The sequence below is a fragment of the Canis lupus genome, chromosome 32 (genome assembly GCF_003254725.2).
Source record: "Canis lupus dingo isolate Sandy chromosome 32, ASM325472v2, whole genome shotgun sequence".
Classification (NCBI taxonomy): domain Eukaryota; kingdom Metazoa; phylum Chordata; class Mammalia; order Carnivora; family Canidae; genus Canis; species Canis lupus.
Window position 1 is genome coordinate 23660850 of NC_064274.1, and position 24331 is coordinate 23685180.

At 38.0% G+C, this 24331-nt stretch overlaps 2 long non-coding RNA genes across 11 annotated transcripts in view; one reads left to right on the forward strand and one right to left on the reverse strand.

Annotated features, from left to right (window-relative positions):
• The window catches only part of LOC112644623 (uncharacterized), a 135686-nt gene that overhangs the window by 67135 nt on the left and 44220 nt on the right, over positions 1 to 24331 (reverse strand). For 4 of the 9 annotated variants that reach the window (XR_007407764.1, XR_007407763.1, XR_007407765.1 and 1 more), the window contains exons 6-8: positions 22610 to 22755; positions 22480 to 22537; positions 5769 to 5902 (exon numbers count right to left, since the gene is read on the reverse strand). This is a non-coding gene — a long non-coding RNA (uncharacterized LOC112644623). Of the gene's footprint in view, positions 1 to 5768; positions 5903 to 11268; positions 12082 to 22479; positions 22538 to 22609; positions 22756 to 24331 lie in introns of those variants that run through there. The other 5 variants (XR_004811324.2, XR_004811322.2, XR_007407767.1 and 2 more) reach the window with 3 other exon arrangements.
• LOC112644637 (uncharacterized) overlaps positions 1 to 24331 on the forward strand; it is an 88966-nt gene that overhangs the window by 24328 nt on the left and 40307 nt on the right. Inside the window, exon 3 of one of the 2 annotated variants that reach the window (XR_003126599.3) lies at positions 6442 to 6750. The exons of the other annotated variant lie outside the window; for it this stretch is intronic. This is a non-coding gene — a long non-coding RNA (uncharacterized LOC112644637). Of the gene's footprint in view, positions 1 to 6441; positions 6751 to 24331 lie in introns of those variants that run through there. 2 annotated transcript variants of the gene reach the window in all.

Here is a 24331-nt window from a genome sequence, read left to right on the forward strand (position 1 = left end):
TTTTGAAAAATTCAAAAAAGGACTATAAAATTCTTATCCCATTCAAGTTGCTCCACGAAGCAGAAAAAGAAGGAAAGCTGCCCGTTCATTTAAGAGACTAGTTCAACTTTGATTCCAGAACCAAGTGAGGATCTATATGAGAAAAGGAATATGCATCTAAATAACTTATTAATACTGACACAAAATTTGTAGATAAAATATTATCTGGGCATATCCAAATTGATTTTAATAAAAAGGAAAAAACTATGATCAAAGAAGGCTTATCCCAAACTGCTCCATTTCTTTCTACATATTTAAATCATATGTAAGTATGATGTAACACAGAGAAATCTATCAGTAGAGTCATCACACCTCCAAAAGGAGAAGAATCACATAATTAACTTAATTAATCAGAAATGTTCTATGTTTTAAAAAGAAAACAAAGATATAAAACTAGGAATTGATCCTGAACTTGATTAGTTCTAGTGGAAAAAAATATAAAATATTTCCTTGAGATTTATTTCCTTTCAGGTCAGAAAACAGAATGTCCATTCTTATCTCTCCTGTCCAATATTGGTTGGGAGAAAAATTAAAAAGAGATACTAGAATTCAGGCAGCCCGGGTGGCTCAGTGGTTTAGCACCACCTTCAGCCCAAGGCCTGATCCTGGAGACCCGGGATTGAGTCCCACGTTGAGCTCCCTGCATGGAGCCTGCTTCTCCCTCTGCCTGTGTCTCTGCCTCTGTGTGTGTGTGTGTCTCATTAATCAATAAATAAAATCTTAAAAAAAAAAAGTACTAGAATTGGAAAGGAAGAGAAAAAAACTGTCATTATTTGAAGATGATATGATCATCTACAGAGAAAAGCAAATGGGCCAAAACTATTAGAGGTCGTTAAGAATGATAAATAGGGTTGTTAGGTTCAAGGTCAACTTCAAAAAGAATATTTCAGGATGCCTGAGTGGCTCAGCAGTTGAGCATCTGCCTTGGGCGTGATCCCGGGGTCCTGGAATGGAGACCCACATCAGGCTCCTTGCATGGAGCCTGTTTCTCCTCCCTCTGCCTTTGTCTCTGCTTCTCTCTGTGTGTGTCTCTCACGAACACATAAATAAAATCTTAAAAAAAAAAACAGCAACAGCATTTCTTTATATCAGCAATAACAAAACCAGGAACAAAAGCAGAATAAAAGACCATTTAAATAGCAACAAAGGTTATAAAGTAACCAGAAGTTACTAAACAAAGCATGTACATGGATTTTATGAAGAAAATGTATTTATATTTTGTTGCAAATATTAAGCAACATAAAAGAACATCTGAACAAATGGACAGCCATGCCTTGGTCTTCGATGAAACAATCTATTACTGTTAAGATGTCTTATTTCCCCCAAGTAATCCTTAAAGACATTGCACTGCAAGTAAAAGCAGGATATTTTGTACAAATTGGCAAATTGATTCTAAAATGAATTGGCTAGTGAATAGTTAAACAATTTTGAAAAGACAATGCAGAGAGCTCATCAGTTGAGGAATCAGAGCAGAGGATTTTGAAAACTGGCTGTTTTCCTGGTTCTAGGTCTTCAGGCAAATTGTTCAAACTCCTTAAGCTTTGGCTTTCTCATACCCATGATGAGGTTAAAACACTACCTCCTCAGAAGTCTAATATCAGTGATGATTAAATGAAATAATGTATGGAAAGTGCCTGAAAAACAATGAACACTCAATAAATTTAAGTGAGTTAATGTTATATGAAGATATAACTATTTGTGCAACCCATCTTCCTTGCAACACCAGAATTCTTTAGCATGAGCATTGGCTACTATTTATTTTTCCTCCCTGTAGTGAATTGTCCTTACATATGAGTCTTTTTTTTTTTTAATGTATAAAAGGAGAAAAAAAAAAAGAGGACTGTTTCTTCTTTACTTAACCTAAGGGAAGTAGAGTCAGAGATAATCTGTTCTTTAGTAGCCTTTAGAATATAATCCCCATAATGAAAAAGACAAAAGAAAACAAAGTATGCAAGGAGAGGGCTTTGCTGGCATTGAGTAATTTATGGCAAAAAGGTTAACCCAAAGTGCTAAATATTCTGCCCCTTTTAGAATTGTTGCGCTCATTTAGAAGGAGACCGCACAACTTAGTCAATAGGAAAATTCAATAAGCTTAATGACAACCTAGAAATGTTAAGGCCTAATAACGTGCTAAAATATTTATAACAAGTTACTTCCCCCCTATCTCTCACTTTCAGTATCTGTAAAATGGGAATAACAATTCTTGTTTCCCAGCACAACTCCTGAAAGGATTAATGAAGATGACAGTGCTGTACAAATGCTTGCTTTAAGAGACAAATTGTGGTGGAACAAAAGTTTGGCGGAATTCCCAGTGCTCTCTCGGGTCAAATGGATTAAATATTGAAAAGTTATCATCTGCGTTTCAAAGGATAGTGCCACCAGCAATTAACATCAACCAAACATGGATTTTTGTTCTCTCATCAGTCGATTTGATCATTCCTGTAGCCACCAGCTGCTAACGTCTTGGGTGTTAACTTTTCCCTCCTTGGGATTCACCCAGAAGAAAATGGAGTATGCCTCTTAGAAATGATATCGAAACAGGTGTATCCATCAGCTAACAAGTACACACAGTGAGGAAAAAAAATAAAAACATACTCATTTGAATAACCACCAGGCTTCATAGAAATGAAGCAGCATAATCTAGCTTGATTTAGTGTAGTGATCTTCCCAACAGCCTGTATTTCATGATGTTTCCTGGGTTTTTGTAAAATGTGTAAAGAGTGGTGAGAGAGGGAGGAGAAGCAGGCACTGAAAAGTGTGCGGGAGGGTGGTGCCAAGACTTGACATGACTATTACGCTTGCATCAACATTCAAGAAACACAATGATTAGGCATTCAGGGTCCTCAGGGCCAAGTGTTCCCTATTTCGCTCCTGTGAATATGATGAAAACAACGAGAAGCTCATGTACACAAAGAGTAGCACAAGCAACAGGCAGAATAAAAAGGCAGCATCTGAGAAGAAATGCTTTCTATGCGGGATGGAGCACTGGCCCTCTGCTTGGGCAGCTCTAAACACTGGGAGAGTGAGGAGATCCAAGGATGCAAATGATCCCATGAACTGAGGCCACAAAGGCCACTTGACAGCCAGAGAAATCCTCCCTGACACCAAGATAGTCTGGGCTCCTAGCAGAGCATCCGCAGCCCTTCTTGATCCTCACCAGCCCTGGGCCCACCAAGACACCTGTGCTTCTCTCACATCACAGGCTCTCTTGCATCTGAGTTCCCATGTTTGCTCATGTCTGCATGCATTGCTCTCTCATTCCGTTCTCCAACCTTTCCATCTCTGCCCAACTTCTATTTGTCCTTTTGGTCTCAACTAAACACTAATTGCTGGGCAGCCTTTCCTGTCCCTTGCTCATGCTCCCTGAGCATAATCTTTCTAAGTACTCAGGAAGCACCGTGTGCTACCTCCATACAGTACTCATCACTATTCACTGCCGTTCACAGAGTTTGCCCCCCGACAACCTGCACTCTCTAAGAGCTCCAAGGTCAAGCTCCTTTTTTCAATCTTACGTGTAGTAAATGCTCAATAAATAACAGCTATAATTAAATGTTAATAGGAGAAGACGTCTAGACAAATCTTTGTTCCTATCAACACTTAAAAATTGTGTGATCTTAGGGCACCTTGGTGGCTCAGAGGTTGAGCCTCTGCCTTTGGCTCAGGTCGTGATCCCGGGGTGCTGGGATCAGGTCCACATCCAGCTCCCTGCATGGAGCCTGCTTCTCCCTCTGCCTATGTCTCTGCCTCTCTCCCTGTCTCTCATCAATAAATAAATAAAATATATTTAAAAATATATAAATAGCATCATCTTGATCAAGATAGTCCTCTTTTCTGTAACATTACAGAGTGAGTTGATGCACTTTTTTAGGGGTGCTGAGGGGCTGCTCCCCTTTTATTTTCAACAGGAGGTTTCTCTAAAGGGAGTGTGATTCCCCCCCTTCGTAGGACCACTGTCCTATCTGTGCATCGTCCCTTCAAGAATCCTCTCAGAAGGAGACACCCCCCACACCCCCACCCCGCATCTGCCTGCTGATGCCTTGTCGGTCATAGAGGACGTTGAACTTGTGCACAAACTGGTTCGTGGTGTTGCAGGTTTTGGTGATGGTGCCAAGGTAGGCCATGAGTCCCATGTCATTGCATTGATCCTAAAAGTCTGTGCTGAGCACAGGGAGGCAGTGACACAGAGCATAGGCCTCCCGCAGGATCTCCTGGTAAGCATTAGAAGGTAATGCATGGAAGCATTTAGCTCAAGCATGGTAGCTGACATAGTGGAGTAAATGGTAGTTATTTTTGATGGTAATATTATTAGAAAGAGTTAAAGTTGGACTTAAATGTATTTCTTTATAAGCCGTGTTCATTTAAGTCCTAAATTATAGGGGTTACTATAAATATGTGGACCTGCTTTAAATTTCCCTGAAGGAAGGTCATTTAGCAGGTGTATGCTTTTTAATTTCCTAACGTAATCTATTCTCTGGTTTCAATCAACAGCAATAAACTACATGGAGTCTGGGTTGAAGCAAAAATGTACCAAATGGAAGGTGGGGTGAACAGAGACGTAGAACACTCTATGGGGACAGATATCCAAAGAAATCTAGATTGTGAAGTGTATGTCCATACTTATAGTTCCAGAAATCTTCAAGCTCCCTTTACAAGATTTAAAGAGACAATTTTTTTCATGTGATAAAAATGGTAGCTTCTTAACATGGACTTTAAGCTTAAATTTAGAAATGAGAAGTGTGTAACAAAGACAGCAATTTAAAATGACAGGAAGGTCAAAGTGGAATTCTCTTGGCATTTTCTGCCCATGTGAGGGCATTTATCACCTGACTTAAGATCTCATTCTCTGTCAGTATTCAAGGAACAGAAATACACTTTCTAAGGACCAACTGATCAGTTGTTTAAAATACTATAAATTATATAAATATATAATATTTATATATATTACAGAAGTTTGGAGATTATAATTATAGCATTTAATTTAAATTTGAGTCTATATGGGACAGATAAGCACTATGCTTTTCAAATGATTTATAAATCAGTTTTATTTGCTTCTTTATTTTGATGGTGGTTTGATCTTTTTTTAAAGACTTATTTATTTGAGAGATACAGTGGAGGGGGGAAGAGGAGAGGGAGAGAATCCTCAAATAGACTCCCTACTGAGGGCAAATCCCAATGACCTGAGCCAAAACCAAGAGTTGGATGTTTAACCAACTGAGCCACCCAGGAACCCCTTAATTTTTTTTTTCTTAAGTATACTCACTAGATATGTGCAATAGTGGCATGAAAATTATCTGAAGTGTTTCACATGGTTATGCTTTAGTCTGGGTGGACATAACTTAAATGACAAAAACTAAAGATTAGAGTACAAGGAAGTATAAGCTCATGCTGCCTCCTTAGAAGAGAAGTTTGGTTCTTCATCACTACATAATGTTATCATGCTACTGATTCAAGAGGGGTGTAAATGAATTCTGTGGGGTAGGACACCATAATTATTAGTGTCCATTTTCATCTAAGATCTTTATTTCTCCAACATTCTTGGACCTATTGAAAAATCTCAGTATACAAAAAATACTGCAACTCAAGAGAAATGCTATCAAAATGTATATTCTGATCATTATGATCATTGTGGTACAGCTTTCTAAAGTAGACAATCATGTCCTTCAAAAAAAATAAAATGTTTTATGTTGGGACTTGAAGTCAAAAACATTTTCAAGGAGAGTTTTGCTTACCTTCACTCTGGCATTTGTTTCGTTTTGTTGTTATGTTTATCTGTTTTTATTTTATTTTTGTTCTTGTTTTTGAAGGAAAAGCTATCTATCCCTTTCCTATCTTGTCCACAGTAAGTTATGTTCTCTCAGGAAGTCTGTAATTAGATCAAGAATACCACATTGAGCTCAGCGGCAGTAACATGAGCAAAGTGCTACTTAACAGGTGTGATTTTTCCAGCACAAGGATTATAAATGATATGCTCAAAGGATAGAAATACAATTATAAACATATACAGTGATCTGTCAAGGTCGCTACAGGCATGCTGCACAGCAGGGAGTCCAACTGTCCTGGCTCCTTAAAGCCACAAGGCCACATTGGTCCTGCACCTTGCGAATCCCTGTTCACAACTCTGTGCCTGGCACAGAACTGAGGTTCAGTGAACACTCATGGAATGTTTCAAATGGGTCGTGTTGAGCTGGTTTTAAATCTGACTCCACAACTTGATAAAAGGTCTTGTCCACATTACTCAGCTTCTCTGAGCTCAGTTTCTTCGTGGATAATGTGAAAATAATACCAAATACTCTGTATCACCCTAGTGAGGATTCAAATGAGAATGCATATGAAGCACTTAGTGCACTGTTTGGTGTACCAGATGCTTGGTGTGTGATGCTACTTTTATTTTGATTTTTTCAGATATCCAGAATTAATCGTGGAGCACTTTGGACCTTATTTTCAAATCATAATAGGCAAATGAAACATATTAACAGTTATAGGCACCCAATTATGACCACCTCCATCAGCCAAAATGGATAATCCTGGAATTAAATAAGAAGTACAATGGGCAGCCTGCATTGTATTTGAAAATTGGAGGACTTCTCTAAAACTTGTGTAGAAATAGACTGCAACCCCAGCTCTCCAAGTCGTACTTGGCACACGTTGAGCAGTCACCTCAGAGTTTGGATAAAGCTGCCTAATACATAGGTAACTCCACTTTTTTGTGGAACATTATTTACCAGTAACACCCTTCAAGAAAAAGAAAAACAGTAATACATCTTGTATAATATTGCATATAGATTGAGTCTATGAGCTTTTGTTTTTCTTAAAGAATTTATTTATTTATTTATTTATTTATTTATCTATTTATTTATTTATTTATTTGAGAGAGAGAAACTAGAAGCAGGGAGGAGGGGCAGGGGCTGGATCCCAGGACCCTGGGATCATGACCTGATTGAAGGCAGGCCTTTCACCAACTGAGCCACCTAGGTACCCCAAGATTATAAGCTTTGAAATAACTGAGCAGGATTCAAACCTAGCTCTACTGCTAAATGCAGGATAGCATCCAGCATGTTAGTCTTCCTAAACCTCAAGTTTTTCATTTTTAAATTAGGAGTAATTGTTACCCCCAGATTGTAGAGCAGCAGATGAAATAAGGCACGCGGTACATTTATGTATCAGACTACCCTTTGTGTCTGCTAGATAGTAAGTGCTCAAGAAATATGTCTTCATCATCATCCTTGACATTGAGGAAGTATGAGATCTTGAACAGCAAGACACTTTGATATTACATGTTTTTAGCAGAGAGTCTAGATGAAGTTTAAAAATACTCATATTCATTTAACTGGCAAAAAGAGACAAAAAGGGACGCCTGGGTGGCTCCGTGTTTGAGCACCTGCCTTCAGCTCTGGTCGTGATCCTGGGGCCCTAGAATCAACTCCCACATCGGGCTTTCCACAGGAAACCTGCTTCTCTCTTTACCTATGTCTCTGCCTTTCTGTGTCTCTCATGAATAAATAAATAAAATATTTTTTAAAAAATGGGGAGAGAGAGAGAGACAAAAAGAGGAGAGAAAGTATGAGAATGTCTAGATCTTGGTGTATTGTGCTTAGTTTTGCCTGACATCTGAACCTTTATAACCCCAAATGGAGCAGAGGCCACTGAAGATTTTCTGTGTCTTAGAAATCTTCTCCCGAATTGTCCAGAAATGTTGATGCAATGAGACGAAAGCTTGTCCTTAGACATATCAGTTTGCATGTACATTGAGAAGGCAATCCCCGTATATTGCTACAAATGGTCTATTTTTTTCATACTCAAAATGTTTCCATTATAAAATAGTCACCAAATCAATATATCATCACTTCAAAACCAAAACAGAAAAAAAAAAAAAAAAAAAAAACGGAAAACAAAAGCACCCAGAACAACAAACTGACCCATGCTAACCACCGCCCCCCACTGATGTCCACAGAATGATGTTCCAGCTCCCAGAGCTCCTCTTCCCAGCCCCCAAGTCCTGCAGCTCTGACTCTGTTCAATCTGCCTTTCCTCCTCCCTCCATCTCCACTGACTCCTCCTCGCTCACAGCCAGGCTGCCCAGATGAGTGAGGAATCACATGGTAACTCTGTTTTGATATTCAGTTGACATTCAAAACAGAAAGGAAAAAAAGAAAAGAAAACAGAGGTATTGAGAAAATACAGTAATGAGAATGGGTGCCAAGAAGCTGACAATAGCATCGGGATATGGGCCCTCACTGGGCAAGAATGAAGACAACTTACGGTCCTTAGAGGGACCAATGTCCAGCTGTAGAAAGAACTTTGGTTTAATCATGTCTGAAGAATGAAAGTCACATAGTATGTAGGGGGCAAAAGTTCAAAGTCATATGTTATCATCTGAAAAGGGATATCGCAGGGGAAATTCTTGGCAGTTCACTTTATAGTATTTGGCTGAAAAATGTTCAAAACCATTTGTTGTGGTCATTGCTGTATTTTTCCAAAGTCATTTCCTATTGATTCAGCACACCAGGAAACCATGGCTGGGTTCACCTTGCCAAATATGAGTTTCTACTTTGCTGACTGGATAGCATCCAAAAGCCACATTATACTGGAGACAATAAGCACCTGGCCTTTGAAAAGAATCATCTGTGTCGGCAAGGAGGGAATGTCTCACAGATTTCTCATCAGTTCTGATATTGAGTTATCACTTTCCATCCTACCCTGCAATTCCGCCCGTTGGTTATAGCGCCTTAGAGACAAATTCTCTACTCTGGGATGGGATGACCCGGTCTTGCTCACTCTCCTTCCCCACACAGTCACCTAAGGAATCCCAGCATCTTGGCAAACAAGTTTGTCAAAGCCTATACACTTTAGAAATAGACCCTAAATGGAAGAATCACACAGATATGCAATAATCAGACGTTCCTTTTGTACAGGATGTCTGATAGCACAGTATGGCAAGAGATTAATCCAATAGTCAGAGGAACTGATTATGACATTAAAATGATTTCTGAGGTTCAAGATATTTATCTACAACACAAAGAAAATAACATTTGTTCTTTCTGCTACACAGGGTAGTTGTGAAGAAGAAAGGAAAATGTACACAAAATCACTCTGCAAAGTAGACAAATGGAAATTGTTTTGTTAGCTTAAAAAGAATTTCAAGGTTTGGCTTTTCCAATAGGAAATTTGTCCTTCGGGGAGTAAATATTAGAGCAAATGGCTTGTTCAAGTTCATTTTCCCAGCTTGCTGCTTTCACAGGTAGAAAAAAGGAATAACATAACTTTTTATATTATTTTACTTTTTATAAAACCAGGTAGATAGAGTTGAGTGGACACTTAATTATCCCGTTGGGAAGTGTAGCAGAGCCAAATCCATCATTTGGAGGCTCCCAGATGACAAGGCCAGACTAATGACTCAACCTATTTGACAACTGGCAAATGACGGGCTTGCCAAAACGAAGGGCTTGAAACATCACAGAGGATCCAAAGTAAATCTTTGAGACAGCTCCAAATCCAAGTCCATCCATTACCAACCACACCTCCTAAAGCCACTGTATCTGCATTATGCTGTTGTTGTTGCCAGGAGGTTGTGGTAGAAAGAGAAGGACAAGTTGCAGTGAATATGTTACCTGTATGAAGCAGAATGGTTGTTTTCCAAGGCAAGTTTATTGCTAGTTACAGTAAACAACTAGGCAATCACACAATCTTACCTCACTCATGCGCCTGCATTTTTATGTAAGGTTTACAATTAGGTATGCAATCTCCACTCACAAACTTTATTAAGGAAGAACTGTGGTCCTGGGATTACCAAGGGGACTTCGAATCCTGGTGATGAAGACAGGTCTTTGTCTCCCACAAGATACTGGCATTGTGTGCAAGGTGCTAGAAGGAACCAAAACTGTAGAACTTATTCCTCCCTGGATATGAGAGGAAGTACATAAAAAGCTTCTTGAAAGAAGTGCTGTGAGCTGAGTCTTGAAAGATGGGCAGAAGTTGGACAATAAACAAAGGGGAGATGAACTGTAGGCAAGGAATGTGGAATATGCAAAAGTAGGTGACACTGAGGACCCAAAGGCGGCGGGTGTCATGTGCAAAGGCTGGGTTTGCCCTTTACTTTCATGCCACTCAAATTTCTCACATGAAGACCTACTTTCTGAAATGCAAGGAGTGGCTGCAGTAGCAGTGGGGGCACGGGAGAGGAATGATCCCTAGAAGCAGGACGAACTTAAAGAATCATTTAACTCTGTTTTTCTGACAGTGGAGTTTCTGGATACCAGACCATCGGTAGTGGCTGTTAAAAAGTAAAGGCCAGTGGCCCCTTGGTTGAGGAACAGAGACAGAATGCTTGCCAGGAATGAGTTACTCAATTCTTTGAATCTTGCCTGAACTATTTCTTCTTTTTTTTTTTTTTTTAAAGATTTTATTTATTTATTCATGATAGTCACAGAGAGAGAGAGAGGGAGAGGCAGAGACATAGGCAGAGGGAGAAGCAGGCTCCATGCAGGGAGCCCGATGTGGGATTCAATCCCCGGTCTCCAGGATCGCGCCCTGGGCCAAAGGCAGGCGCCAAACCACTGCGCCATCCAGGGATCCCTGAACTATTTCTTCTATGGCATTCCTTGCACTTCAGCCTCCACCTGTCTGCTCCTGCGTTTGCATTGGGGCCTCGCGTCGTAATTGTGTTCATCCTCTCACCAGCACTGCCTCTATTATTGTTGAAAATGAAAGCAAAGTCATCGGAGTAAAGGGATCCCTAGGGCTATGGATGGCCTGTGTGTATTTGGTGGTAAGAGCAACCTGTCCTTTTGCTTTTAGGAGGCCTACAGCATACTGACTGATGCAGCAGTGACAGTAAGCCTAGATAGATTTCTTAGGGAAAAGGTAAAAATAAAATAAAAATTTTAAGAATATAGGTCAGCCGTTGTGACTTTTGATCCACCAAGTTCTGGTAAAAATAGTGAGATGCATTATAAAGCACAACTTAATTCCTTCTTGCAGGCTACTAGGGCTATCTGATCCAAGTTTCCAAAGTATAACATTATCTAAAAACAGTGATAAAATAATTTATTTCTGATCAGTACCACGGTTTTATGGATCCCAATATACATGCTCCTTAGGAAGAATCCGTGGGGTGAAGAAGTATAGATGGACCCAGTATCACTCATTAAAAACTACTTTTAGCATAAAAGGAGAGATTCTTCATTTCTTACAAAAATAAGATAGTTTGACAGTTTTTAATGTCAGAAGAACATACAAATACAATGAATTCATTGGCTGATGTTAACAAATCATTTGCCAAAATCTTTCCTTTGCTCATGCAGAAAACCTTTAAAATCTTCCTAAGGGAAATAAACTTCCAGTTCAAAAGGACCATCTTTGGAATTGGTAAATACAAACATAAGGTTGTTTCCATGTTCACAAAGGACTAGAGAGACTTAAAGAACTACTTATTATTCTAAAAGGTGACCATTGTTCCAAGATAGACATTGGACATTTGTCCAATCCAGATAAGCCAATCTGACCACACTATTTTATTTCCAATAGATAACTAACAACCAGGATGCCAGTGATGGCTTGCATACTTACAGAGAATTGGGCTGAAAACATGACAAAGCTGTGTCTGAGCCTAGCAATGACTGCCACAGGCTGCAGGAAATGCTATGGGCACACATTTGCTGTCCCTAAGCTAACCCTAAGCTAAGCCATCCCACAGCTAATTTTTCCCTTGGTCTGTTTGTCTTCAAATTAATTCATTCTTTAGCTTTTTTCTGTTTCTAAGTTTTGCAGCTCATCAACTGGTGAGGCAGTGTTGTTCAATCAGGTAACTTCCTAGAGCGAAAGTTCCCAAGGGCACAGATATTTAAGACATTTGAGAGTTTGGTACAGTGTATGCCATTTAGTGTGCGCTGATGGAAAGTTTTGCTTTCCACCAAAAGTCAACCATTCAACTCTGCAACATCATAGCGAGAATGTTTCGATGCTAATAACAATTATTACAAGTAGGATACAGGTAGCAATGGAGATGCCAACAGTTTATGATGTAGAAGTCACGTTAGCAAGGACCTAGATTTAAACAAACAAAAGGATTAAATCAGAAAATAATTTGGTAAAGGGAAGCCTGGGGGGCTCATTTGGTTAAGCATCCAACTCTTGGTTTGGGTTCAGGTCATGATCTCAAGGTCAGGAGATCCAGCCTGAATCTGGCTCTGGGCTCAGCAGGGAATTTATTTGAAGATTCTCTCCCTCTGCCCCTCCCCTCATTCATGTGTGCATGTTCTCTCTCAAATAAATAAATCTTTTTTAAAAAATCGTATTTATTTATTCATAAGAGACACAGAGAGAGAGAGGCACAGACATAGGCAGAGGGAGAAGCAGGTTCCCTATCAGGAGCCCAATGCAGGACTCGACCCCAGGACCCCAGGATCACGACCTGAGCCAAAGGCAGACACTCAATCACTGAGACACTCAGGTGTCTCTAAATAAATCTTTTTCAAAAAGAAAATAATTTGACAAAGATTAAAGAAATGAAGAAAGGGAACTGATGGCTGTTGGATACCTCCAGGATTTTAATCCAAATTATCTCATTTAATCATCAGTCCGATGCGAACTATTAGCTATTGACTATTTATTGCATACCAGATGACTATTTTAAGTTGTTTATTATCATTAAGTCCTTCAGTAGTCATTTAGCTTCCACAACTCTGTGTAGTAGTTCTGTTACTATCCGCTTTACAGTTGATACAACTGAGTCACAAGACAACTAATTTGTCCAAGATTGCTCAGCTAAGTGACCAGGCTGTGTTGTGAACGCAGGCAATCTGAGGTCAGAGCTAACTTCCGGAAGCCTCTCCCAGAGATATTTTTCAGAGGAGGACTCTGAGGCTTAGAACAGTGACATATCCTGGGGAGCTACTGAGAAGGGTGTTCAGGATTGAAACTCAGGTCTGCTCCACCCCAACACCTAGATTCAATGTACCACTCCACACTGTCAACCATAGAAATGAAAATTAAGTATTTAATTACATTACATTATACCATGCTTAAAAGATGAAAATATAAACCCTTTATATTAGATTTTTTTTCTTATTAAGCTTCATTCTATAACTAATCAGATATAACACAAGGAGTGGAAACTTGCTCCTAGTCCATAAGACAATAGGCTTTTACCAGCTGGAGGCCAAACCCAAAGTGGCTTTCTCTGTGACCTGAGCCAATTAAGTGTTCTTACAAGAATAAAATGAAATGGGGGAAAAAGACAACAACAACAAGAAACAGTTTGAAGAAATAAAATAAATGCAATTGTTTCCTTTCATAAAATGGGTAGGGTAACTAAGCAGAGAGGATGAAGGAAATGAGGCTCAGTGGAGACCTTCATGGCTCTGTTATTTTACCTTTGACTTAGAGAATGGAAAAGGATTAAGGGTATTTTCAACTCAGCCTCTCAAACATAAGTAAACACCAGGCAATAGAATATAAAAATCAGTGAGAGCAGCAAACAGATCAAACTAAAAGAAAGCAAGAAAAAATGGCCAGAATTTGAGAAAGAGGGGTTATTTAGGTAAATTGAATGTGTTCCTATTCACATAACAGTATCCTGATGTATAATTTTCTTATTCAAAAGTGTTTTCACAACAGCTACAGTATAAAGCAAAACGTATTATTCTTTTAACAAGCGAGGCCGAGTCTCCATCCAGTGAAATCCTCCCCATTGTGCCTGGGTCACAAGAACACCTTGACATCCCCCAGCTATTATTTCTTCACTGCGTCATCTATAGCTCTGCCAAGATTTCATTTTCATAATCAATAAGCTAACAACAACATAACCACGGGTTATTCACCTCTGAATTTTGTTAATCATATGTAATGAGTGTAGAAATCAACATTATTTCAGTTCTCTTGCTTTCTCAGCCAAGCCTGTCATGTTTCAGGACTCAAGAACTATTCACAAGAGCAGAAATGCCAATGCCATCCAGGAAAGAAATGTGTCTCACAGCCACCAGTATTTTCACTGTTGTTGAAGCAAAATGAACAAATCTTTTAGAATTTTTTAAGAAAAAAAAAAAAAAGAAAGGAAGAGAGGTTTTGTTTTTAACCATACTCAAATAATTACTAAGACAAATAATTCTTCCCAATAAATACCGCTAAACATGACCAACCACTCTACTCCTACATTTTTAAATGAAGGTTTTATTGGGTCTGATGTACTGACTCTCATCCAAATATAGTATTCAAGTATTTTCAGGTTGCATTTCTGGCCTAGTAGTTAGCTTCCCTGGCCCATTTAGTTGGCTGACTTCTGGCTCACTGCCTCATGGATGTGCACACCTCATCATAGCCACACTGGCCCTTCACTCTCGGGAACCCCATTTACTTTGAGTCTGTACCATATCTCTTAACTCAGATGCCTAAATGACAGAAAATACTGCAGTGAACATCACCTCCCCTACCCTGTGTCCTGGGCCTCTGTCCTGCCTCTGGATTTGCCAAGAATGTAGCCTTTTTAAAATAAAATAGTTTCATATTTTCTTTTTTCACTACTGACATCATTAAGAGCTGAAAAAAATTAAGATACTCTAATTCTTGCCTTTGCTTCCATAAAAGTCAAGAAGTTGAAGACCTAGATTAAAATCATGTGAAAATAATGATAAATCCCCCACATTAAATTTTTTTTCTAATACCAAAATATTCTATGTTAAAAGTAATCCAACACAGGTTGTGATAACTTGGCTAAAATGCCCCAGTGTGTTCCTTATATTTGGCAATAAGAACATATGTGTGTTTTGTGGACACTAGGAATTGTGGGCTAAAGAGGGTGTGTTATTCATTCTTTCATTTCTTCATTCACAAATACTTAACCCCTTCTAAGTGCCAGACACTATTCTAGGGATAGAGTACCACAGTGGACAAAACAAAATCCTTGGCCTCAGGAAGTATACATTTTAATGTGGGAGGACAGGCGATAAGAAGACAAATAAGCAAAAGATACAGTACCCTATGCTACTATAATTCCGAAGGGAAAAAAATAAAAGGAAAGATATGTGGAGTATTGGAAGGAGTTATTGGAAATAGTAGATTTTCTTCTAAGCATTCACTAATTGCATAAGTTTATAGCATCATATTCATTTAGAAACATCCTTTTACAAACTGACTTTGTATTCTTTCCCTCTCCATGTCATATGCTGTGGGAAACTTTGAAGTCTCATAGAGATCAAAGATACAAACTAAGTTTATAAACGTTAAGTTTATAAGTAGAAAGTCACATGCTCCATAAACAGCTGAAGAATTATGAGACTACTGAAAACAAAGTTTTTCCTACTCGGTTGGTCTCTGGATTCTACTACGAGGTAATCTGTTGAAGCCACATCTTGTATCAGTGTACAAGGGATGAACCAATCGGGCCTAAACTCTGGAAGAATTTTCAGACTTCTGGTTAGCTTGACCTGCTCAAGAAATTTGCACTACTAAGTACGAAATAAACTCTAATAGCTAAAACTACAATCTGAGTTTCTCTTTATATTAACAGCAAAAATCTGAAGAAACTCACTCCTTCTATAGACAGATGGTTTTAATACAAGAGTTAGTCATAGGTGTAACGACAACCAAGTAGGAGAGATCCACAAAATGGAGAAAGTTAAATAATGAGATGCTTGCCCTGTTACCTCTCCCTTCTTCCCACTCCAGCACAGTAAAGGAAGCCTTGAAGAAGCGGATGCACAGAAGTTTGAATCAAGTTATGTGTGTGGGGCTGGACTATTTAATGCCTAAATATAACTGAAAGATTATATGTCCAAGATGCCAATAAAGAACCCACTACTCCATAGAAAAAGTGATTCAACGTTTTATAATTAAAGTAGAGGCTTGGAAAAAAAAACGCATTCACCAATGAAAATATGTAACCAGGGATCCCTGGGTGGCTCAGCGGTTTGGCGCCTGCCTTTGGCCCAGGGCGGGATCCTGGAGTCCCAGGATCGAGTCCCACGTCGGGCTCCCTGCATGAAGCCTGCTTCTCCCTCTGCCTGTGTCTCTGCCTCTCTCTCTCTCTAGGTCTATCATAAATAAATAAATCTTTAAAAAGAAAGAAAGAAAGAAAGAAAGAAAGAAAGAAAGAAAGAAAGAAAGAAAGAAAGAAAGAAAGAAAGAAAGAAAGAAAGAAAGAAAATATGTAACCAGGCTACCTGAGCGGCTCAGTGGTTTAGTGTTTTGTCTGCCTTTGGCTCAGGTCCCAGGTCCTGGGATGGAGTCCCAAATCAGGCTCCCAGCAGGGAGCCTGCTTCTCCCTCTGCCTTTGTCTCTGCCTACCTCTCATGAATAAATAAATAAAATCTTAAAAAAAAAAAAAAGAAAGAAAAGAAAATATGTAACCAGTTGGAGGAAGATATGAAATAAAGATGTGCCCTTTGTTTGAAAAAACAGAGCAACATAAGTGCCTGACTTATAGGAGGTGCTCATAATGTTTTTTGTTGAAAAAAATCCATGGATAGGTTGATTTCATCTCAGTAAGAAATCAGCTAACAACTGTAATCAAATAAGCATACTGTACACACTCCAATTTATGATATCTCTACAGTCTGATCCTTCTATCCACAATTCCAATAAATTGCAAATACTGGCTGAGAAGTCACAGCTTTCTTTTTAATTGATGAATTTGGTATTTAAAGCATACCTCTTCCAGAATGGCTGTTGGTAGCTGGAAAAATATCGGTAGACTAATCATCTTTTCCAATCAACCCTCAGATCATAACTAGCCATCGCTCTCATACCATAACCAGTTTTGTTCCAGTCAAGGGCAACAGATTGTCTGTTAGTGTAAAGACTCAGTGATCTTCTGAGTTTTCTGAAATATTCTTTAATGCCTCTCATAATAATAAACCTTTAATTTCAGTAGGGCAACTGCATTTGGTAACACTATCTCTATAAAGAAATTTCAATTAGGTATAATCTAACTCTACACCCATTATCTTATAATTCCAAACCTTGAAACACATAGAGCTACATGATTTGCCTAAGATCACATAGCTGGGCTTCAAGAAACACCGGTGACTTCCCCCTCACTGTTGCCTCTAACGCAGACCAGCACCCCCATCCCCTCATCCTACAGCCCTGAACCAGGGCAGGGAACCTGGCCAAATCAGTTTATATGTTAAAGCTGCTAGTAGTTAAATGTCTGCCCTTTTGGGGTTCTTTAAATTCACATTAAAAATCATGACAGCTTTCTCAAGAGACATTAATCACAGATTCTCACTTAGATAAAATCATATGATGAAAAATGAATATTCTGGTACCCCTTTTCCGATTTTAATCAAAACAAATTGTAGATGTCTTGTAGGCAACCACCCACAGGCCTCTCTTTAGTTTTTGCTCTATGATCTAATACTCCAGGATAAAGGATGCTCCCCCAAAGATCCAAATTATTACAATTTGCTCTCAACTGTAGGGGAAAAAAAAAAAGTGATTGAGGCAACTGTGCCTTTTTTTTAATTGTGTAAAGAGAGTTTAGGGAGGAGAGACTTTGGAAAGCTACTTATCAGGCTTCCTTTACTATGCTGATTAGTGGAATAAAAAGGCCCAGCATGGAGCTATTCTTCTGGCTTCTCATACACAAAATCATCAGGTTGTTTTCACCTTGTTGTTCTAAGGTTTTAAAACCAGATTTCATCTAGCTCTATGTAGTCCCAAATCCCCTGCAGCAGATACCAACATAAATAAACTCCTGCAGATACCTACGGCTAAAGAAGAGAAAGGCTTGAATTAGAGTTTTGCCTTAAATCAAAGGCAGTCTTGCTGTAATTACTGCCACAACTGAGATAAGAAAGTGCATCAACAGCTCTGCTAATATAAGCTGTGTGCTTCCTCTGCCTGGTGACACTCCTGTCTCATTTCTCCTGAATTAAGCTTCTTTGGCCAAAGACAATGGCTTTGTAAAAGAAAAAAAAAAAAAAAAAACAATTTAGAAAGCCAAGGTTACTATAACAACTGACCCAACAAGGTTTCCTTCCTAGTAGAAGGATTTAATAGTTTAAAAAGCTCAAAAACTACCTTTAGACCCTAAAGCTACAAGTGAAGGTCAGGAGAGTTTAAAAGTTAATAACGGTTAGGGCCGTAATAACAGTTTACTCAGGAATCTTTTTAAGACTAAATTCAACGCTGAAAATAGCAACCAGTTAAGCGAGAAGCAGTAGCATTAAGCAAGAAGACAGGTGTGGTTAGGAATGCCTAAACAAGCAGCCTGGAAGAAGTCTTTCAACTTTCTGTAATCCATCCTGAGTGTGACAGGCACAGATTGTACAGGAAGGAACAGATCGAAGCAGATGTACAGCTGAAGCAAAATCCTAGAGTTGGAATACCTTTATTCTAATGTAAATGTGAGACTATAAAGACTATTATCATAGATCTCACAAATCGATTTAGAATTCAGTAAGCAAACAACGTGAACTGCCCACTGTAACGTAATGGCTTGTGATATATTATGGGAAGACTACAGAGTAATACAAACAGTTCACTTGCCTAAGAGAAATTTCAATTTATGAGTTGGTGGGCGGGGAGGGGATACATATAAAAATAAATATAAGCAAGCAAGTGCTGGAAACATGTAAACATTTTCAACTAGGCTTTAGGTTGATGCCTATTGGAGAAATGCTTTATAGTGGAAACTGTCTTTTGTACTCTTAGTTTTGTATAGCAACCTTACTTGTATACCTGAGGGGAAAATGAGTGTTGGAATGATGTACTTGGGTCATATCCTGATTATGGACAGTAAACCCAAATTATTTGCATGTCTTCAAAAATTGGAGGTCTCAAGGAACACATGGTAAAATGGCCATATCTTATGCCTAAAGATTTCTTTCAAAATGTCAACAACAACATAATGATCTATGGAAACATATTCCAAGACTTTCAACTTTTTGACCCAAGAAGGGAGCTGAAATGACTTCATTTGGCCCACTGGTAAGGTTCCAATTTGGAATAGTTTGTGTTGAATTTTGGTATGGCAATGTTTTTAATTTTTTTTTTAACTTTAAAGCTCTAAGATGAAATATGATCTCTCCATCTTGCGATAGCCTCTACCATCCCTAATTGTTTACAACTGGCTTAATTCACACATTTATCTTTCACCTGCTAGCTCTATGTAGGTATAGGAAATTACAATTTCTATTTTGGAGTTATCAACTTCCTTGTGCCCCAGTTTTAAAACTGTATACAAACATACACACACACACACAGTTTAGGAATATTAGCTGATTGAAAGTTTTATATGATCCAACAGTGTTGTATGTTCTTAAAAAAAAAAAAAGTCAGTGTAATCTCAAGTTGCACTAAGAAATGTCCAATGGCCAGATTTCTAAATTAAAATGGAGTAACATTTTCAATTCTGAATTATAGAAATTAAAATTGAACTTTGACAAATTGGAGTATGACATGGATAGAGAAGGTCTGTAAATCATGTTTTATATGAACATTTGACCAAATCATGAATAGGTAACCTTCAGAAAATAAGTAGTAAAAACTGCAAAAAAAAAAAAAAGGTCATGAGGAAGAATTTATAGATTTGTTTTACTTTATAGAAAGCAGAACTAGTGGGGCACCTGAGCAGCTCAGTCAGTTAAGCATCCTACTCTTGGTTTCAGCTCAGGTCATGATGTCAGGGTTGTGAGATTGAGCCCTGCATTGGGGAATCCACACTCAGCAGGGAATCTGCTAAAGATTCTCTCCTCTCTTTCTCTCTCTCTCCTCTGCCCCTCCCCTGCTCACTTTCATTCCTTCTCTCTCTCTCTCTCTCAAATAAATAAATAAATCTTTTAAAGAGAAAAAAAAAAAGAGGGGAAGGAAGCTGAACTGGAACCAAAACTTGCTTATAAGAGTACCAGGTTTTAAAAGGTTTAAATTTGACTCAACATGAGTTTTTGAATTATGGTTATTTCAATAAGTTGGTAATCTTAGAAAGAATGCATTTCCTCCTCATGCAGATATTTGAATGAGCTTATATACACTAGTTCAGTACTTTATAGGTCTTCCCATCAAAATCATTTGGGAATCCTCTAAAATATATACATATATACTCCTGGCCCCATCCAAACCTATTAAGTTAGAATAATTGGGACTAAAATCTGGGGATCTCCACTGAAACAAATCTCACCAGGATATATCTGACAGTGCTCATCAAATCATTGTATAGGTCTCCAGCAGCAGAACAATTCACTGCATGACCTCTGTCATTATGTTCAAGTATAAAAATTGAGAATCATTTCAAAAATATTCTTCTCAAGATTTGCCCTTCAAGAAAGAACAGCTCCTTCTGTACATTTATTTGGATGACCCAGAAAGTCGTGCCATCCTTCTGAAGCCTCAACTATAGAAATCAACTGTTGCTTAAATGATTTAATATCTACAAAATACCAATTATCTTTCAGAAGTTATTTGCCCCTACCAAGAGAGATTATTTTTCCTAGGATCCAGGCTTCTCTCTATATAAAGTCATTTCTTAATGTCTAAATTATTTAGTCTTGATCAGTGTTTCTCAAAATGTGATCCCCAAATAAGAAGCATCAACATTACCTAGGAACTTACCTGGAGTGAAGCCCAGAAACCTGTGGCATAACAAGATTTCCAGGTGATTCTGATGCATGCTTAGGTTTAAGAACCACAGGTCTAGATTAACACCAAGAGAATGGGAGTAGGATGGAAAATTTTATCCATTGGCATTCAAAATCCTGCAAAATGGTGGTCCAGGGTAGTCATGGACCTTCTAAATCTATTCTCCTTCCAGATCTTCCAGAAGCACAAGATGTGAGATTGCTTAGTCTCTTAATTCTCCATCAAGAAATTTTGAACTCAAAATATGCACAAGTACATGCACAAATACACGGACACACACACACACACACACACACCTTCTAAAGACAAATTATAACCCTGAAAAACAGAATAAATAAATCCATGAGGATGATAGAAATGTTTTTCAAAAATCCCTCTAATTTGGAAAGACACAAATTCTCACAATAGAATCAGTACTTCATGTTAATATGCATGAGTGTTTATTCCTTACCTTCATTGGTTAACCTCTTAGAAGTAGTTCAAACCAATGAAGAGCCATTACTTAATGGATTCTCTCAAAACTACAGAAAAACATGCTCTTTGACTATGAAATTCAAACCGGTTTAAAATTCTAGCCATGATTCATTCAGCAGAAGAGGAAATAATCTTTATTTGGTCCTATTCTGGGTTCGATATCCTTATGAACATCATTTGAACGAATGAGTAAATTGAATATGACCATACTTCTCTATGCATGCTTAAATGCTGAAGAAGCCATTGTGTCTCTGTTATACAATTCTAATCCTTTCATTATACTGTTTACATTTTATAGTGTGAGAACCTGCCCGCATGCAAGAATATAGGCACTCATATTTAAGGTAATAGTCATGGACCATTGGGAAGGAGTTTCTTTCTCTGCATTTTTATGAAGCTTAAATACTTATTTTGATGGAGATTAATGTCCCCTCTATAATTAAGTAGAAACCAAGTATTCAATCACTGTACCTCCCCAATTACAGTCCATACTTAACTCATCACCAACTTCAGATGAGCCTGTTGATAAAATGTCTTCTGAATTAAGATTTCACATTCTAAGTGCTCTTAATTATATTTTCTGCTTACTCTTTACTTCTTATGAATTATAGTTTGACAACTTAAAAAATCTTTCTTGCAGTCAACTTTGGCCAAACTGACTAGATACTACAAAGATGAAAGAATATTTGGTTGTAATAAACAGTAAAAGAAGGAAAATAGTTAAAACACATATGCAGTGGGGTGCCTGGATAGCTCAGTCAGTTAAGTGTCTGACTCTTGATTTTGGTTCAGGTCATGCTCTTAGGGTCCTGAGATCAAGCCTGGCATCAGGCTTTACGTCGGGCATGGAGTTTGCTTTCTCTCCCTCTCCTTCTGCTCCTCCCCACCCTCTAAAAACAAAGCAAAAACATATATGCAATAAGTCTTTGAACCAAATGATTGCTAACATACCTTCTAGTTCGAAAAGTCTAAGACCCAGTGATATCTAAATAAACATATTGATTCTTATGATGCAGCCTTTGGCAACTGGAATAAAGAGCAAGTAATATGTTTGAGAGACAATAGCCTTGGCCAATGTCAGTTAACTAAAAGATAAGAGAGAGCACATGTGCAAACAAAAGAAGACAAATAAAGAGGCTCTGAGCTTCCTTTGTGGAAGACCCTCACTATTCATCCTAATCTCTTCATTAGATGACTTCTCTGAGTGTTGCTCCACACCATGATAAGAAAAACAGAAGGTCATTTGGAGTCTACGTGAATATTAATTCAACCAAGTGGGTCCCACAGACATAAATAAAATTGCCACAAACTGGCAAATAAATTACTTGAAAAATAGAAATCTGATAAAGGACATTTCTCTTTTGCTATTTCACAGGCAACAAAAGGAGATATTACCTTCCAGTGGCACTGAGTTTTGAGGCACTTTTCCCAATGCAAGTTAGGGTTTCAAGATCTGAGAATAAATTAGCAGATTAATTAGAAATAGGTTTGTCTGTGAAAAACAAAAAATGTAGAATAATATTACCTTTAAAAATAAATAGAAGTTTATTTCTCTCTCAAGGAAAATACAATAAGATTCTTCTTTTTTGTGGCTCACTTGGCATGATTTCCATTGTCAAATTCACCTGATTGTCCAAGATGGCTACTCTAGCTCTGGCCACTCTGTGTCCGCTTTCCCACCATTCCAGTAAACAGAGATAAAAAAAAAAAAAGGAGAAAGAGAGAAAAGCATAACCCTCACTCATAAGAACACTCAAAATTTTTCATAAAATCTTAAAAGTTTTTATCATAAGAAAAAACCTTTTATAACTATGTATAGTGATATATATTAATTAGACTTATTGTGATGATTATTTCACAATATATATGAATATCAAGTCATTATATTTACACTTGAAATATGTTATAAGTCAATTATATCTAAATTAAAAAAGAAAAGTAGATACTAAAATTAAAAGTTTTTGTGTTTAAAAGTACACTATCAAGAAAGTAAAATCACAACCCATCAAATGTGAGAAAATATTTTCAAATCAGATATAGGATAATGGTCTAATATCCGTAATATATAAAAAATTCTTACAACCCAACTCTTTAGAGACAAATAATATAACTAAAAATTGGAAAGGGATTTGAATCCAAATCTTTTGATTCAACAAACAGTATCTTGTCAATAAACAGGAGAAAAGATGAGCAACATCATTAACCATCAGGGAAATGTAATCAAAACCACAGTAAGAGGGCAGCCCAGGTGGTTCAGCGGTTTAGCGCCGCCTTCGGTCCAGGGCCAGATCCTGGAGACCCGGAATCGAGTCCCATGTCAGGCTCCCTGAGTGGAGCCTGCTTCTTCCTCTGCCTGTGTCTCTGCCTCTCTCTCTCTCTCTCTCTCTCTCTCTCTCTCTCTCTCTCTCCCCCTCTCTCTGTATCTCTCATGAATGAATAAATAATATCTTAAAAAAAACACACAATAAGATACCATATCATACCCACTTACAGAGCTATAAGCAAAACAATGGGCAGTAATGAGTGTCTGCTCACTCAGAGAAAAAGAATGAGGGAAAGAATGTTGGTACAATGTTAACATTTGGGTGGGATTCTGGGTACTATATACAATATATACAGGAATTCTTTGTACTATTCTTACAACCTTTCTCAAGGTTCAAAATCATATCAAAATAGAGAAGTGAAAGTAAACTACATGACTTTCAAAACAAAAACAAAACAAAACTTCCCAAAAGTTTCCTGACAGTTTCACTTATGTGTCATTGGCCGCAATTTAGTCAACCACTGGGCTACCAAGGAAGGTATAAAACTAATCTTGATTCTGGTGCGCCACATACCAATCAAAATTTGGGAATTTCAGTACTGAGGAAGAAGGGGAAATCTAGAGTTAACATATAATTTATCTCCCAAATTGAAACTATTGAGTTCCAAGAAGGCACAATTATTATTATGCCAGGACAGCACACATAGTCTGGGACGAATGGTCATCCCAGGGAGCTCAGATATTGGGGCACAGCAAGCTTTTGTTAAAATGCTAGCTACCATTTTTGAAGGCCAAAAATGTGTCAGATGTGTAGTGTTCTCTTGGCTTTCTACTTATTAATATATTAAATATTTTTATGTATAACATTCATTCTCAAAACAACCCGATGAAGTCAATATTCCCCCTCCATTTTAATGGTTAAGAGATCAATGTTCAAAGAAATTAAAGTTAACTTGCCCACATCCATACAGATAGTAAGTATCA